The sequence below is a fragment of the Adiantum capillus-veneris genome, chromosome 28 (genome assembly GCF_014529385.1).
Source record: "Adiantum capillus-veneris isolate H3 chromosome 28, ASM1452938v2, whole genome shotgun sequence".
In the NCBI taxonomy this organism is placed as follows: Eukaryota; Viridiplantae; Streptophyta; class Polypodiopsida; order Polypodiales; family Pteridaceae; genus Adiantum; species Adiantum capillus-veneris.
Genome location: NC_140958.1, coordinates 16,818,090 through 16,833,626, shown reverse-complemented (window position 1 = coordinate 16,833,626; position 15,537 = coordinate 16,818,090). Strand labels below are relative to the sequence as shown.

Genomic DNA, 15,537 nt, shown 5'->3' with positions numbered 1-15,537 from the left:
TAGAACCCAGCAACCTTTTTCCAGTTTCAATAGGTTTATACCAAGTCAATGGTTTTCCCCATTCCTTTACTAGTTTAAAGTGAAACCAATTTTGGTTTCTAGCAGGCCTACTTGGGCTTTCTACTCATCCCAGAGGTATGGTTTCTACCACTTTCCATTTTCTTTCAAGCAGTTCAGAATGGTTTCTTTCAACAAATGGGTTTCTACCATGTCCAAAATGGTTTCTATTGGTGCCTACCATTGCACTGTTAGAAACAATGTCATGGTATGGTTCCTAGACTAGTTTCTATCAGGTCACTGGTTTTCACCCTTGCCTTCATTGCTTTATAGTGGAGGCAATTATGGTTTCTAGCAAGCCTATTGGCGCTTTCTACTTATCCCAAGCTTATGGTTTATCATTCCAATGATCATTTCTAGCAAGTCCAAAGCGGATGTCATCAATACTAGAATGGTTTCTACCACTCCATGGGTGGTTTCTACCAATTGTAAGATCATTTCTATGGCACTAGGTGCTCCCCCCACCAATGTCCAGGTGCAGTCTATTGGTTTCTACCATTACAGTGGTAGAAACAATGTCTTGGTGTGCTTCCTAGACTAGTTTCTACTAGGTCACTGATTTTTACATGGGCCTTCACTGCTTTATAGTGCAGGTAATTGTGGTTTCTAGCAGGTCTACTAGTGCTTTCTACTTATCCCAAGCTTATGGTTTACCATTACAAGGATCGTTTCTAGTAGGTCCAATGTGGATTCCACCAATACTAGAATGGTTTCTACCACTCCATGGGTGGTTTCTACCAATTATAAGATCATTTCTATGGTACTAGGTGCTCCCCCCACAAATTTCTATTGGTTTCTACCATGACAGTGGTAGAAACAATGTCTTGGTGTGGTTTCCATACTAGTTTCTACCAGGTCATTGCTTTTTAATGCAGGAAATTGTGGTTGCTAGTAGGTCCACTGGTTCTTTCTACTTATCCCAAGATGATTGTTTATCATTCCAAGGATCTCAATTTCACCAATGCCAGAATGGTTTCTACCACTTCATGGGTGGTTTTTTTACCAATTATATGTCACTAGGTTCTCCTCCCCCAGGTGTAGTCTACTAGTTACTACCATCACAGTGGTAGAAATAATGTCCTAGTGTGGTTCCTAGACTAGTTTCCACCAGGTCATTGGTTTTTACCTAGGCCATCACTACTTTATAGTGCAGACAATTACGATTTCTAGCAGGCCTGCTGGTGCTTTCTGCTTATCCCAAGCTTATGGTTTATCATTCAAAGAATCAAATCTAGCAGGTACAATGTGGATTCCATGAGTACCAAAATGGTTTCTACCACTCTATGGGAGGTTTCTACCAATTATAAGACCATGAGTCTATGTCACTAGGTGCTCCTCCCACCAATGTCTAGGTGCAATCTACTATGTATTAAAGTGATCCAAGTTTGCAAATGAACATACCAGATAATAGAGACTTCTTGAAAACTAAGGGTCGGCACATTCGTCGTGCAGCATCGACAATTACTTGATTGCATCCACTGTACATGCACGTATTGCGACTTCCACAGAGATGTGAAAATCATAAGAGATGGTAGGGGTGTTTGCATTGGGGCATACAAACACCCACTACCTCATTGTCAGGAAATCCCAAGCCACATGATGCACAAACATCTTCGATGATGATATGTCTTTGAATACTCCAGCTTGTGAACATATTGGTCAAGAAATGATTGCACCCTATCCCTCTCTTCCTGGCAAGTTGTCACACTCTTCTCATAGTCAGGCAACTCTGAAGCTTCTAGAAGCTATAAAACTTTCGTTCCAAATTTAATGTCAGCACAAAGTCTTATGATTTCCTCTGTGTTTGTAGTTTCACCTGTTGCCTCTATTGCTTCCAATTGGCACTGAGAATCTATCAGCTTCTTTTGAAATACAACTATGCCATTTGAGATACCTTCATATCTGTGCATGTCTACCTTTGGTGCCTCCAAGTCTACATTCATTCTCTACAGCTACTCTTTCTTCTCATGAACCCTCTCACTGAAGGTGCTAACCATTTTCTTTGTTGCCAATTTATGGTCTCGACAATCCACATTTACAGTGTCCATTTCCTCCACCTCACACTTCCCTTAAAGCTTCACATTGAGTAGAGGTGATGACACAACTCATGTGGCCCCATTGGCCTCTCTCCACCTGTCAACTTTTGGGGCATAAGTGCCTTTTTTAATGACATTGGCCACAACTTCTTATGCGAGCATGGCCCAAGAAATAGGTTTTCTTTCCCAGTCTTTCTTCTTTGCTAGGCTCTTCCGAGTTGTGCTACCAGCTATGCAATTTTCTAGAACAAAAGCACGGGCATAGGCAAAAGAAACAATGTGATTTATGGGAGGATCTTGGAATACCTTATGGTGTTGCAGCATGAATGACTCATAAAACTCTGGCTTCACTATTTTATAGTGCACCTTTGGACTTCCTATTCAGGGCTCTTTGAACACGGTGAGCCACATGCCTTTGGACACATCATTGTTGCTCAGCTATCATGGACTTCACCCATGAGGGTAAGGCCATATTCCTGATGGAACTCCTCCTTGCTGAACAGAACTTTCCTTGGTGTGGATATTTACTTTTGGGGGCATGCCAATAACCACCTGCTTCACACACAAAATACATCACATGCAACCCATAAACCTGCATCGCAAAGTCACAGAATGAGTCAAGTACATGTTGGCATAATTCTCTACTTTCCATGACAGTGGAATTCACTCAATCCAAAACCTTATCTCCCCTGCTATTCAAGGTCCTACTATTTTGTGCCCCTCAGGGCCTATCAGCATGATTCTCAGCATCCATGGTGCTTTTGTTCTTGTGAGAGCCGTCTTTTTGAGCTTCTATAGAGTCTCTCTCTTGAACTCTTTGGTTCTCTCTCTCTCTCTCTCTCTCTCTCTCTCTCTCTCTCTCTCTCTCTCTCTCTCTCTCTCTCTCTCTCTCTCTCTCTCTCTCTCTCTCTCGTGGTAGGTAAGTTGTGCCACATTCCCTCTCCGCTGCATCCTTCTCCCCTTGGGATTTTAAATTTACGAGGTATACAAGTGCTAAAAAGCACAAGCATTCAAGATTTGATTTGAACCACAAAAAATGTACCACCTTAACATGCATTGACCCAGCAGTTGAGACAATTTTAGTTGTCTTACCTCCGTAGAAATGGCCTGCACTAATTCCTCCATGTGCTTGCTCCACAATAGGCAGATATTTGTTTTTCATTGCACATATCCTTAGTTGGTTATCTTTCTCTCTTTTGTAAATTTGGTTTTAAATTAAGGTGGTCTCTAGCCTCCAATTCAATGGCGCTTTGTCTGGTCCATGTTATGTTTTTAAGGAATTTCCTAGTTGTTAGGTAATCAACTATATATTGACTTTATTGAGGTGCAATTGATATCTAAAACAATGTGGCATATTCCACAGGTGGATTGTTCCTGCATGTACCACAATTCAAGACATTTATGTACATCAGCATGCATATCTGGCTAATAACACTCCAAGGTGCTTTAGACATAGGTGTGTCTTTTTTCGGGAACAATGAAAGGCTATGTCTTGTACATGGGCTTCCATGAGATAACATTCATATTCCTCTTGAGTTGTGCATATTCACAATATTCCTTTGTAGCCTAGATGGTACAAGTGTCCTCCTATCAGTTGAAAGCTCTTGGCTTGTCTAATCATGTGTTTCATATGGTCTTGTTTAGATTTTTCAAATATGCCTCCATAGGTCAGAAGTGTGACTATTCCTTGAGACCATTTAGGAACTATCTCAATGTTGAAGAGGTATCCATCATGGATGTCATAATCTACCCCTTCAGGTGCTTCTTCGTTTGGTAACCTAGAGAGGTGGTCCGCTCTAAGATGTATGCATCATGGATGTCATAATCTACCCCTTCAGGTGCTTCTCCGTTTGGTAACCTAGAGAGGTGCTCCTCTCTAAGATGTATTTTGCCTTTCTTTACCACCATGGTAAAGTCAAACTCTATCAATATGATGAACCAACGAATGATTCTTCCTATATTGCAAGGTTCTTTTACTAGATACAAGAGGGCTTGATGGTCTGTGAAGAAAACAAATTTGTTAGCCAAAAGATAATGGCTGAATTCATTTACAGCATATATCATACCTAACCCTTCTCGTTCTGTGGTTGTGTAGTTTTTTTCAGCATTGTTCAACTGTCTACTAGCGTAGCAGACTGGGAAACCCATTGTACCTTCTCTTGGTTGAGCCAAGATATAGCCTATTGAAAATTCCGAGGCATCAATGTGAACATGGAATATTTTATCCCAATTTGGTGCTTTAAGGACTGGTGTTGGCATAAAATTTTGAAGAGGAAACACACGACGGCCTCTTCACACACAAATGAATGAATGAATGAACAAATTTGTATTACCCTACATCATTAGGGAACCTAAGTCCGGTAGAGAACAACTATGATGAATCATGAGGCATTGCATCATGATGATGAACCATGTTGAAGCATCATGTTGAATCCGGGTAGCTGAGTCCTATAAACCTAGGAGTATCTTATGACAAAATCAATAATTTTTTATTTTGCCCCAAGGTTGGCTTAAGGGGGCAATTGTTAAGGTAAGCCCACGCTAGTGGCACCACATGGGAAAGATCCCTAGTCTACTTTAATGGATGACAAGATAACATGGTCCAATAGAAGAAGGATGCAACCTCTCCAACCAATGGATGTAAATTACCAAGGCTATTTTCTAATCAATATTTGCACTTTGATCATTATCATTGTGTCTTTTCTCTCTCTCTCTCTCTCTCTCTCTATGTGTGTGTGTGTGTGTGTGTGTCTTTCTCTTGACATAACTTAACCGTAATCTCCACCTCTCTAACCCTAACCCTAACACCATGGTTAAGTTAAAGCGTCACCCTCCATAGCCTGACGCCAAACCATTGGTGCTCAAGGAACGTGCTTCTCAACAAGTAGAGAGAGAGAGAGAGAGAGAGAGAGAGAGAGAGAGTAGAGAGATAGATAGGAAGAGTGATACTAAACTTAATCTAAGTCTCCAGAAGTGATTATTGAACTTTTGATCTCTGTCACTAATGATACTAGTTGGAAGACCGTAGAGTTCATATATATGTTCTACAAATAGCCGTGCTAATTTCGGTGTCTTAACCATAGTCTTAGTGGGAATGAATCAACCCATCTTTGTGAGAAGGTCTACAATTACCCATATGGCATCATGGCCACGATTTGTAGTAGGTAGTCCTACTACAAAATCCATAGAGATACTCTCCCACTTACCTTCTGAAATTGAAGCCTTTGTGTTTTGTATGCTCCACGATTTGTGTTGCATGCGAACCTTGCCTTGCGAGAATTGTAGCACTTCATGTGTCGTTCGTCGTAAGAACACCTTTGTTGATTCTTCACAAATACTCGTCGTTTTTGTGAAGGCTTTTGTTCACTTTGAATCTAACTCCTTGAGAAAAAAAGAATTTTTGGAAGAAAACTTGTCTTCCTCCAAGAAGTGAAAAGGAAGGGTGAAACTACTTTCTTAAAGTTTGAAGCTTTCCCTTTCCTTCTAGCTTTCTTTTAAAGACAAGTATGCTATCTTTCCTTGTTATACACAACAAGGGTCAATAGCTTGATTGTAAAGTGTTGGCCTCTTACCCTCATGGGGTGGGTTCAACCCTCCTTCATGCAAGGGTTAAGCAGGCCTTCCTACGTGCCCAGTCAATGGTGCCAACGGAAGCCTTTGGAGCCTCAGTGCCACAGAGTTTTCGATCGAGTTTTCCATGGTTACCATTGTTAGAGGGCATAGGTGGGGTTGTCTATCTTCGTGCGTTGCACACAGGAAACTGTGCCTGTCTTCTTTTTGCCGCAGAGCGGAGACGTAGTTGTCTGTGGAACTTGGGAGAGAAGTAGCAAGTCGCATGCACATGCAAACCGCTTTTCCCCTTCCCCAAAAATAGCTCGGATACCAGTGAAAGGGCGGTGGTAATGCGTGTGCTAGTCTCCACCCAACCGTGCTATCTTATAAAACCGCTTTTTCCCTTCCCCAAAAATAGCTCAGATACTAGTGAAAAGGTAATGGTAATACGTGTGCTAGTCTCCACCCAACCGTGCTATCTTATAGCCTCCCCATAGCGTACACACTGTCCGGCCGTGTCGGTGGCCTTGCCCGTAGGACCCATGTCCTTACACTTTCTCTCTACTCTCCCCCGTCTCTACTCTATCTCTCCCTCTTTCTCTACTCTCTCTCTCTCTCTATCTATCTATCTATCTAGCTCTTTCTCTACTCACTCTCTCTTTCTCTTTCCCCTTGTCTCTACATATCTCTGTTTCTCTCTCTCTCTCTCTCTCTCTCTCTCTCTCTCTCTCTCTCTCTCTCTCTCTAATCTCCCTCTCTCTATCTCTACGGCTGATCATCCAGAAACAAATGGTCAAACCAAAAGAGTTAATTATGTGCTAGAGGATATGCTACGAGCGTACGTTAACAAAATCAAACCAATTTGGGAAGACTACTTACCTATATTGGAATTTGATTATAATAGTTCAAAGCATGTGACTACATGGTTTAGTCCATTTATGCTTTTATATGGATGTCAACCTAGATCACCCGTTATGGTGGGGTTGGCTAAGGAGAAGATACAACAAGAGAAGGATTTTCTCTAAGACCATTTTGACATGCTTCGAGTTGCTCGATAGAGTGTTAAGCAAGTTCAAGATCGATATAAGAAGTATGTAGATGAGTATCGTCATTTTCTACTTTTGAAGAAGGAGACAAGGTTTTCCTCAAAGTTGCGGAGCATTGAAAAAGTTTGAAGACTGGAAAAGTTGCTAAACTTTCACCACGCTATTGTGGACCGTTTACCATTCTCAAACGTATAGGTCAAGTGGCCTATAAGTTAGCTCTTTCAGAGCACTCACGAGTTCATCCTGTTTTTCTGTTAGCCATTTATGAAAACAGCTAGGACAGAATGATAATGTCATTGACACAGGTATGTTAGTTGACCTTATCGAATCGCCAAGCATTCCTCATGAGCCCGAAAAGATTTTGGATTCTCATGAGCTTCGCACCAGACATCATGTCAGACGGCGGGTGTTGGTAAAATGGCTAGATAGACCTGAAGAAGGTTCTACATGGGAAAATGTCTCCACACTTAACAACGTTTTCCTATGTTGAATCGTTTTCAAGGATGAAAATGATTCTCCAAGGGGGGGGGGGGGGTACTGTAAGGACATGGGTCCTACGGGCAAGGCCACCGGCATGGCCGGACAGTGTGTACGCTAGGGGGGGGCTATAAGATAGCACGGTTGGGTGGAGACTAGCACACGCACTACCACCACCCTTTCAGAAAGATGGAGATAGAGTAGAGTAGAGATAAAGAGACAGAGAGAGAGAGAGAGAGAGAGAGAGAGAGAGATAGAGTAGAGAGAAAGAGAGAGATATATATATATATATATATATAGAGAGAGAGAGAGAGAGAGAGAGAGAGAGAGAGAGAGAGAGAGAGAGAGAGAGAGACGGTACAATTGAGAAAGAGGGAGAGATGGAGATAGAGGGAGGGAGAGTAGACAAGAAGAGATAGAGAAAGAGAGGGAGCCCATATAAATGTCTATATGTTCATATATATGTGTGTGTATGCGTGATATATGTGTGTTTATATGTCCGTATCTATGTGTAGATATGTATGCATGTGTATATATGTATACACATGTGTGTGTATGCGTGATATATGTGTGTTTAGATGTCCGTATCTATTTGTAGATATGTATGCATGTGTATATATGTATATATGTGTGTTTATATGTCCGTATCTATGTGTAGATATGTATGCATGTGTATATGTATATATATGTGTATGTGCATGTATGTAGACACTAAGAAAGGGTACATAGCACCCGATGGTTGAACGCTTCCTCTTGGGTATAGTCCCTTTTTTATCATGATGTTGCGGTCTATGGTCCACTCATGAATGGATTACCATAACGTACCCTTGGTTTTACCTGAATTGAGATTGTGATGATATCTAACGAGGTGTCATTAGCCTAATTTGGCTCAACTAGCGCCTACTTAGGTCTAATAGTATACATGTGTGTAAGTGTATCTATGTGAGTGAGTGATGTATGTATCTATGTGAGGAAGAGATAGAGCGGTGTAGAGAGAGAGGATTGGGTGTAGACATGTAGAGGTATGTAGATTAGACATGTAGAGGATTGGGTGTAGACATATAGAGGGATGTAGATTAGATATAGAGCTAGGTCCTAATAATTGCCAACCTTTAATGTAGATGTCAAACAAGAGACCACCTACTAGGGAGAAACCCAATCATTCTTCCTTTGGTTGGTTCACGTCCCATATGGGCCCCCATCCAAGGTGGTGGAAGTCGCCTCCAGTGGACCGAGTCTTAAGGCAATAAGTCAAAGCAATGGATTTAAGCTTATCTGTAGCTAATTTTTTACGAGCATGAGTGTAGATTTCTTTTTTTTATTCGCAGGCATAGCCCTCTTACACTTACGGAGGTGCCGGTCCATCTACCTAAGTTTCTCCACCAATGGAGGTGTCGGTCCATCTACCCAAGTTTCTCTACCAATGGTAGATCCAGACCTCCAGCGCCCACTATCTTTGCTGCAAGAGAAGTACCTCTGTTTGCGAGCGATGAAGGGATTGTTTGGCGACTACACTCCACGGAAGCTTGCGGCGTATGGTCTTTCTCAGCAGACCATGCCATGGGGGATCCATGGAGGGACTCCATATGTCCAAAGCCTTGCATCGATGACACCTCCCTTTATTCTCCCTTCTAATCAACCTACTTCCCTTCCATCATAGGGCCCCACCCCCCACACCATTCCATTCGACTTCTTCTTCATCTAAGCATTGTCGTCCACAGGTGTTCAACAAACTTTCTTTGGCAGCACACATTGACGTTTGTCTCAGTGCAGCAAGCGTCGTAAGAGGCGGAGCGGCGGGGGATCCTATGGCTTTTCTTGTTTCGGTGGTGTTGGAAGGGGGACATAGTCCCCTATTTTAGAGCATGCCGCTCCAGATGCAGAGGATGAGGACATGATCCACCCATGCAAGATATGCATGGGTGCTACTATAGGGTAAAGTATGGCGGCAAAGTCAACTTTGGTACAACACAGGACAGGGCATTTCAATGCCATCTTCATATTTTTATATACTCGACATATATAAATTTTTTTATAAAATTCAAAGACCAAAAACCCAATCATGCACGCTACATCAAGGAAGGATTGCATGCTCGATTTCCAAATGCCCCGAATGAGCATTTTTCAGCATAGTGATTAGAGGTCTGTATTAAAAATAAATTAAAAACAAGCAATCAAGTTTACGACACATAGTGGCCAGTCACGTCACAAATCCTACAGGACCTATCGTGGCGGCAACATGGTAGATGCAGAGTGGGAGTAAGGTGGGCAATGTAGGAAAAGGGAAAACAAGCTACAACGGGATCATCCCATAGTCAACAGCGCGATGCTCGGTCGAAACAAACTCTCAGACACTATGGTTCGAGAGGCAGAGTAGCTTGGAAGAACAAATATGTGAGTTTCTTTAAAATTGGGCCCTAAACCAGTTCAAAAAACTTTTTAGTTTATGAATTTTTTATTATTATTGTTAACTTAGGAAAATATCAGTCTGACTCACCCAACCAAAGAGATGGTCAAGTATCGAGAGAGGCACATAGAATTCGATACTTGGTGATGGTTGTTGGAGAACCATCACATCTCTCACGAGCAATTCAACTCAGCAATCGGATCTCTACAGGTGGTAAGTGAATAATATTGTATTAATTGTTTTGGGTTATTGATTTGTTTTGTAGAGTCAGAGTGATCAAATGTATGAACCTGTGGTGGACGAGGACAAGGACGAAGACAAAAAAGAGGACTTGGATAGATAAATAATGTTTTGTAGTCCTCTTTTACAAAAAACTCTATGATCATATGTATATGAAACTCATTTAAAATTTTGTTTTATTTGTAACTTTTTTCAAATTATTGCTTTAAGGGACTTTAAATTTCAAGGTAAGGTGTGATTTGCAATTTCAAAATTTGTTGTTTTTTTTTGTACACTTTACAAAATGCAATTGATGTTTCATATGTTTTATGCAGGTCAAAAATAAAAGTACTCATTTGGGCCAGCCAAAATTTGGTGGCCCAAATGAGCACCTTTATTTTTGAGAAGTCATGGGGCGGTAATAGACGCAGTAATAGTCGTAGATATATATATCTGCGACTATTATTGCCACTATTGTTGGCAAACCATTACAGCGTTCATTTTTGGGGTCATTATTGCACACACAATCTTTTCTTTCTTCATTTTTATTTGTTAATCCGCTGCAATGTTATTCGTTCTAGATTTTTTCTCTCTATAGTGTAAACGTCTCCCTAACTTTCTCGATCAAAGGAGACATGTAGAGCAACTTACAATGAGATTGTTGGTTAGCTTGGGTTGTTGAAGAAGCATGTCTAGTCTTGCAATACTGTGGTCAATATGCAATTAAAGGACAGAACATTCTTTGATGAGATTAGTCTCAAGGAGTCTCTTTGATTATATTGTAACATATTCCATGGCAAGAAGCCATAGACGAATGGCCATCTCATAGGGGCATTCGCTCAATATAGAAAAGTCCCTTGAAGCATAGCAGACGGACCGACCATCACACAAGAGTGGAAGAAACACTAGCGGTAGTAGCGGGAGTGGATAGTGTGTAACAGTAGGTGGCAATATCCATAAAAATTTGACGTGCATAAATGCATGTATGTGCATGCACAGATGGCATGCGAAGCAACATAGGGGTGGGGAATAAGTCATCTTCCCTTGAAATTTCAAGATTAGTAGATCTCACCCTAGCTTTGAATCCACATGCCTTATGTAAAGGCTAATTTTATTCCTAATCATGTAGACATCCTCACTACCATTCCTTTTGATCTCTCTTCATAACACCTTTTGTATTAGTAATCATACATGTAGCGACTTGTGATACCTACACATTTACCTCAACCGAGCCTATGAAATTTGAAATCGGAATACGTTGCTTTCTTGGAGTCAAATATTATCAAATTGTAGGCTTGAATTCTTTTACGTCTCTCAAGACTTTCTTGTTTCCTTTGTCAGTCAAAATTAGGCTCAATAGTTCATAGTTGTGGGTTGAATGGCTAAGCATGAGATGTTAGATAAGTACTCAGAGTTTTATTTGTGTGTAGAAGCCATGTGTAGATAGCAGTCATTATTGCTTGACTTAATTGAGAACTTGTTCATTGAGCAATAGTCAAGGTGTTTGTATAAGTAATCTGAAGCTTATTACTAGAAATTATTTGAAATACTTCTTGGATAATCAAAACAGTGCAGATCACAAGGTTGTCTCAATTTAACTTCAGAAAAATTTTGTTTATCAAAGGTATCGGCAAGTGTTTTGTTTAATTAATTTCTCTAAGAAATTGCATTTTGATCCTTAGATTTGTAGACGTTAATATTCCAAAATAACATGATATATGCCAATCCTCACGATATTATGAAGTACAAAAATGGACGGCTTCTATGGAAGTTATCCATCTCAGTCGCATGCCCGGGGGGGCTTCTATGTGTATATTGTGTGAGTTCAAGGACTACTTCTAAAACTCTTTATCTGTGGATTTTTTACAAAAAAATACATCCTTTTCTTATTCAATTTGTAATGTTTTTTTTTTCGCTTCCATTTTAAACACCCTTTTGTATGTGAAAATGTGAGAAAACATGAATTTTAATAACCTATTATGTTGCGCTCATGTGATAATCACATATTTATTAAGTGACCTCCCTCCCTCCCCCTTGAGTTATCCATTATCACATGCATTTCTATTTTTGCAAGGACTCTAAGCTCTCTTGGTGCATTCATGACATTTGTTGATTATCATAGAAATTGGCTAATAAATAGGTAAGAAAAAGTTTTTTTATTTGGATATGGAGCATCTGTCATTTAACTTTGATGTCCCACCCATACCCTTATTCCCAAAATTCACATTGGGTCTCACAGAGTGTTGCCTTGATTGAAGGAATAATTTTGCTTTGTCAATTATGTATGGCAATTGTTGTGCTCTCTCTTTGTTGCTCTCTTTTGTGGTTTCAAGTAGATGTGTAAGTGTTGCAATCCAAAATAGTAGAGAACTAGGTTTTATCATTTAAGCTTTAGAATCTACCACAATATTACTAGTCAATTACATGCATAGAAGCCTTGAGAGAGACAAGTAGCCAATATTTATGTGTACCAACAAAGGAGAATAATTTAGCAACTACCTCAAATAACATGTGTAATAATTTTAACAGGATCATATTAATCTTCTTATGTTAACCAAATGATTTTAATGACGATCTTCATTACTTTTCTAACTTTTTTCACTTCTCATAATACATAGTGAACTATGTATAACATAATATGGACTACTTCATTTTCTATTTCTGCATAAAGACTCTCCGTTGTACAAGATTGTACCATGTTGCTAAATGTGTCTATTAATTGTATTCAAAGAGAAATTCAAGGATACACATACTCCACTGAGATGGCTTACTTATCAGTTTGATTACTAGCTTTGAAGAACCTCCAGGTATGTGATTTCTCAGTGTGTTGTATTCATATACATCAAACAAAAACATTTTTCCTTTGATGAGAGAGTTCTCTCTATAGGCCCAAATGCTGTATATAATGCTCCATCCTAATGTTTATTCTATTTTCTTCTTTATCTTACGATCCCTAGCTCAATATACTCATTTGATAAATGCTCATATTATTTAATTTCTTTTAAGTAAATCTCTTTGTAGATATACTTGAGGGGCTATAATCAAGAACTTTTGCAAGAAGAAAATATATGGCTCAAGACTTTAGAAGGTAGGCCCCTTTTCTTTACCTGAATTGTCTTATGAGATGTCAAATTACATTAGGTGAAATTTGGAATTACCAAGGGGCTCTTTAAAGAGTTTGACTTTACCTCTCTCTACCAAAACGGGTGCATGGATAAATTTTTGCGAGCAAACTCCAAAATTGACGAAGGTTTGACAGTTAGAATGTCCTCTTCAAGCTCTATCTACTGATATATAGCACACCATGAGATTCCTCGTATTTTAGAAGATTCTTTTTTTTATCACCTATGATGTGACAACTTTATCGGAATTTAATCAAAAAAAGAATCTTCAAAAATATGAGGAATCTCATGGCGTAGGGCCCCTTTGTGAGTCCAAATTTCACCTAATGAAAACCCCTAATGTTGTGGCTTATATTTGCACTGATGGAATTTTTACTGAGATGATTTGTTATTAAGCTATATAGATACTTACACATGGGCTAACGCAATTTGGGATAATGGACAACAATTTGTAAGTACTCTAGTACTCCAATTTGATATCAAATAGGTACTAAATGTTTTGTCTTTTATGCCTTGTTTAGTCCATTGGTCACATGTACATAGATTTACCAATTCAGGCAGTGTGTAAATGCCCATCCTGGTGTAGATTCATTGATCAAGGCAACACAAGTGTAGATTTTTCAATTTTGGTAGCATATCAACAAATATCAGATTCACTAATTTAGACAATATTAAGTGCAGATTCACCAATTTAGGAAGCACAAGAAGATCCGTTGATTTAAGCAGCATGTCTCATTGCTGTCGATTCGCCGATTTAGGCAACAACAATCACAAAATCATGTTGTGGTGGTTGGGCACCACTATCTGTAGTATGATTTTGTTAACCCGGGCATATAATGGAAGTGATTTGGATTTGGTTGTCAACATTGTGTATGGAATTGGACTTGAAATTACTTAAAATTGATTATTGAATGATGATTGTGTGACCAATGATATCTTGATACATCAGGATATAACATATACTACTCATTCTTGTGGTATGAGACACTAAAATATGCAATATGTGGATTACGGTAGGCATAAGCAAACTCGTTTGTTTGACTTTTTATTTTGTACATAATTTTGACCATTATTTTTTTCAAGTATGATTTGTAGATTCTTAACTTAGCAATTGAGGGCATCTACTTTTCTAATGGAGAGGTATGTAATGAAATTTATTTATGATACACTTGCAATCAATTATTGTAGATGACACCTGAAAAAGCATGATCATCTTGTAGATTATGAAATATGATTGCATTTATAAATATTTTATTACTAAAGTGATCTTTGTGAAAAATGGTCAATTTATGTCCAGACAAATAGTTTGTAATCATCTTGAGCATTCAAAAAATCTATAAGTAAATACATGCACGAGAAAAATGCTCACTCTTGCACGGGGGGAGATTGCATCGAGTGCTCTGTGTCCTTCTCTTCTCTCACCTCTCCTCTCTACGTGCTTGTGTAACAATTTTTTCTAGGAGGTATACTTACACATGCTTCTCTACTCTCTCTCTCTCTCTCTCTCTCTCTCTCTCTCTCTCTCTCTCTCTCTCAGATTGTGTATAACTTAATTATTGTGTACATGCGATACATCAGGTATGTAAATCTGTTAATTTATTCCTTGTAGCATGTTGTTTTATGTATTTTGCAGGCATGTCCGGCCTCCTCTGTTGCATACTACATATGAGACATGTGACTCTGACTTCATTGACATGCAACATTGTATAAATACCATCCTCCTCACCATGTGACTCCGTCCCCCCATCGTCATTTGTCTCTGCATGTAAACATGTGTTATGGTGGGTACTCTCTTTGTTTTCTCCTCCATGGCCCGTCGCTAAATCCTTGCTGATATCACATTTCACTTACATCTTGCCTTCTTTTTGCATTTGAAGTTATAATCAACAAAAATAACAAAATTTCCTTTATATGAAGTGAGAAAATTAAATCAAGTAAATAAATATGACCAACTCTTGGTATGTCTACTAACCATTATACTCGCTGACTTTTTATATTGAAAACTCTCAATAGGGATAATCTAATCACCATGGATGACTACTCTACAAATATTTCTTGCAAATCTTGTCAATCTAATCCTTTGGATAAAGTCTCTTCTCCCTCTCTTTGACTCGACCCATGCATCATATGGATGTTCTAAGTGAAGCAACCTGTTCTTTGTGCACTTTCTCCACCATTTACACAATTTGCATTTCTATTTGTTCTTACCTATAAGTGGCACGTATCCGACTATTTCACTTTCTCAAGCTCGTTTCAAAATGGCATGTCTCTTAGGGTAGATGTGAGATTAACACTTGATTTTTTTGCAGCTTTCCATGTGCTTCTTCCACTGCACGGAAAGAGCTCTCAAGATTTGCAACTAGTTCAAGAGTGAACTCTTGTAGTTATGACCAATACGTATGGCATTGGAACCATAAAAGGAAATTGTTGTACGCTAGAGAGATTCTGACCTCCTTGAACGCTCCCTTGCCTTTAGACACGATATCTAGCAATTGACACTTTTTGTAGTTCAATGTCTCAATTACTAGACATATGAAACTTGCAGAATGCATATAATTTTGCGAGTTGTGAGAAATTGCTTTGCAAAAGAATTTTCTATCATTGTTAGGCTTGGCGATATG

The 15,537-nt window shown here is 39.3% G+C and overlaps 1 pseudogene; it reads right to left on the bottom strand.

The window, feature by feature from the left end:
- Positions 1-1,802: 1,802 nt before the first annotated feature.
- Positions 1,803-5,386, bottom strand: LOC147420113 (uncharacterized; annotated as a pseudogene).
- Between the last annotated feature and the right edge of the window lie 10,151 nt (positions 5,387-15,537).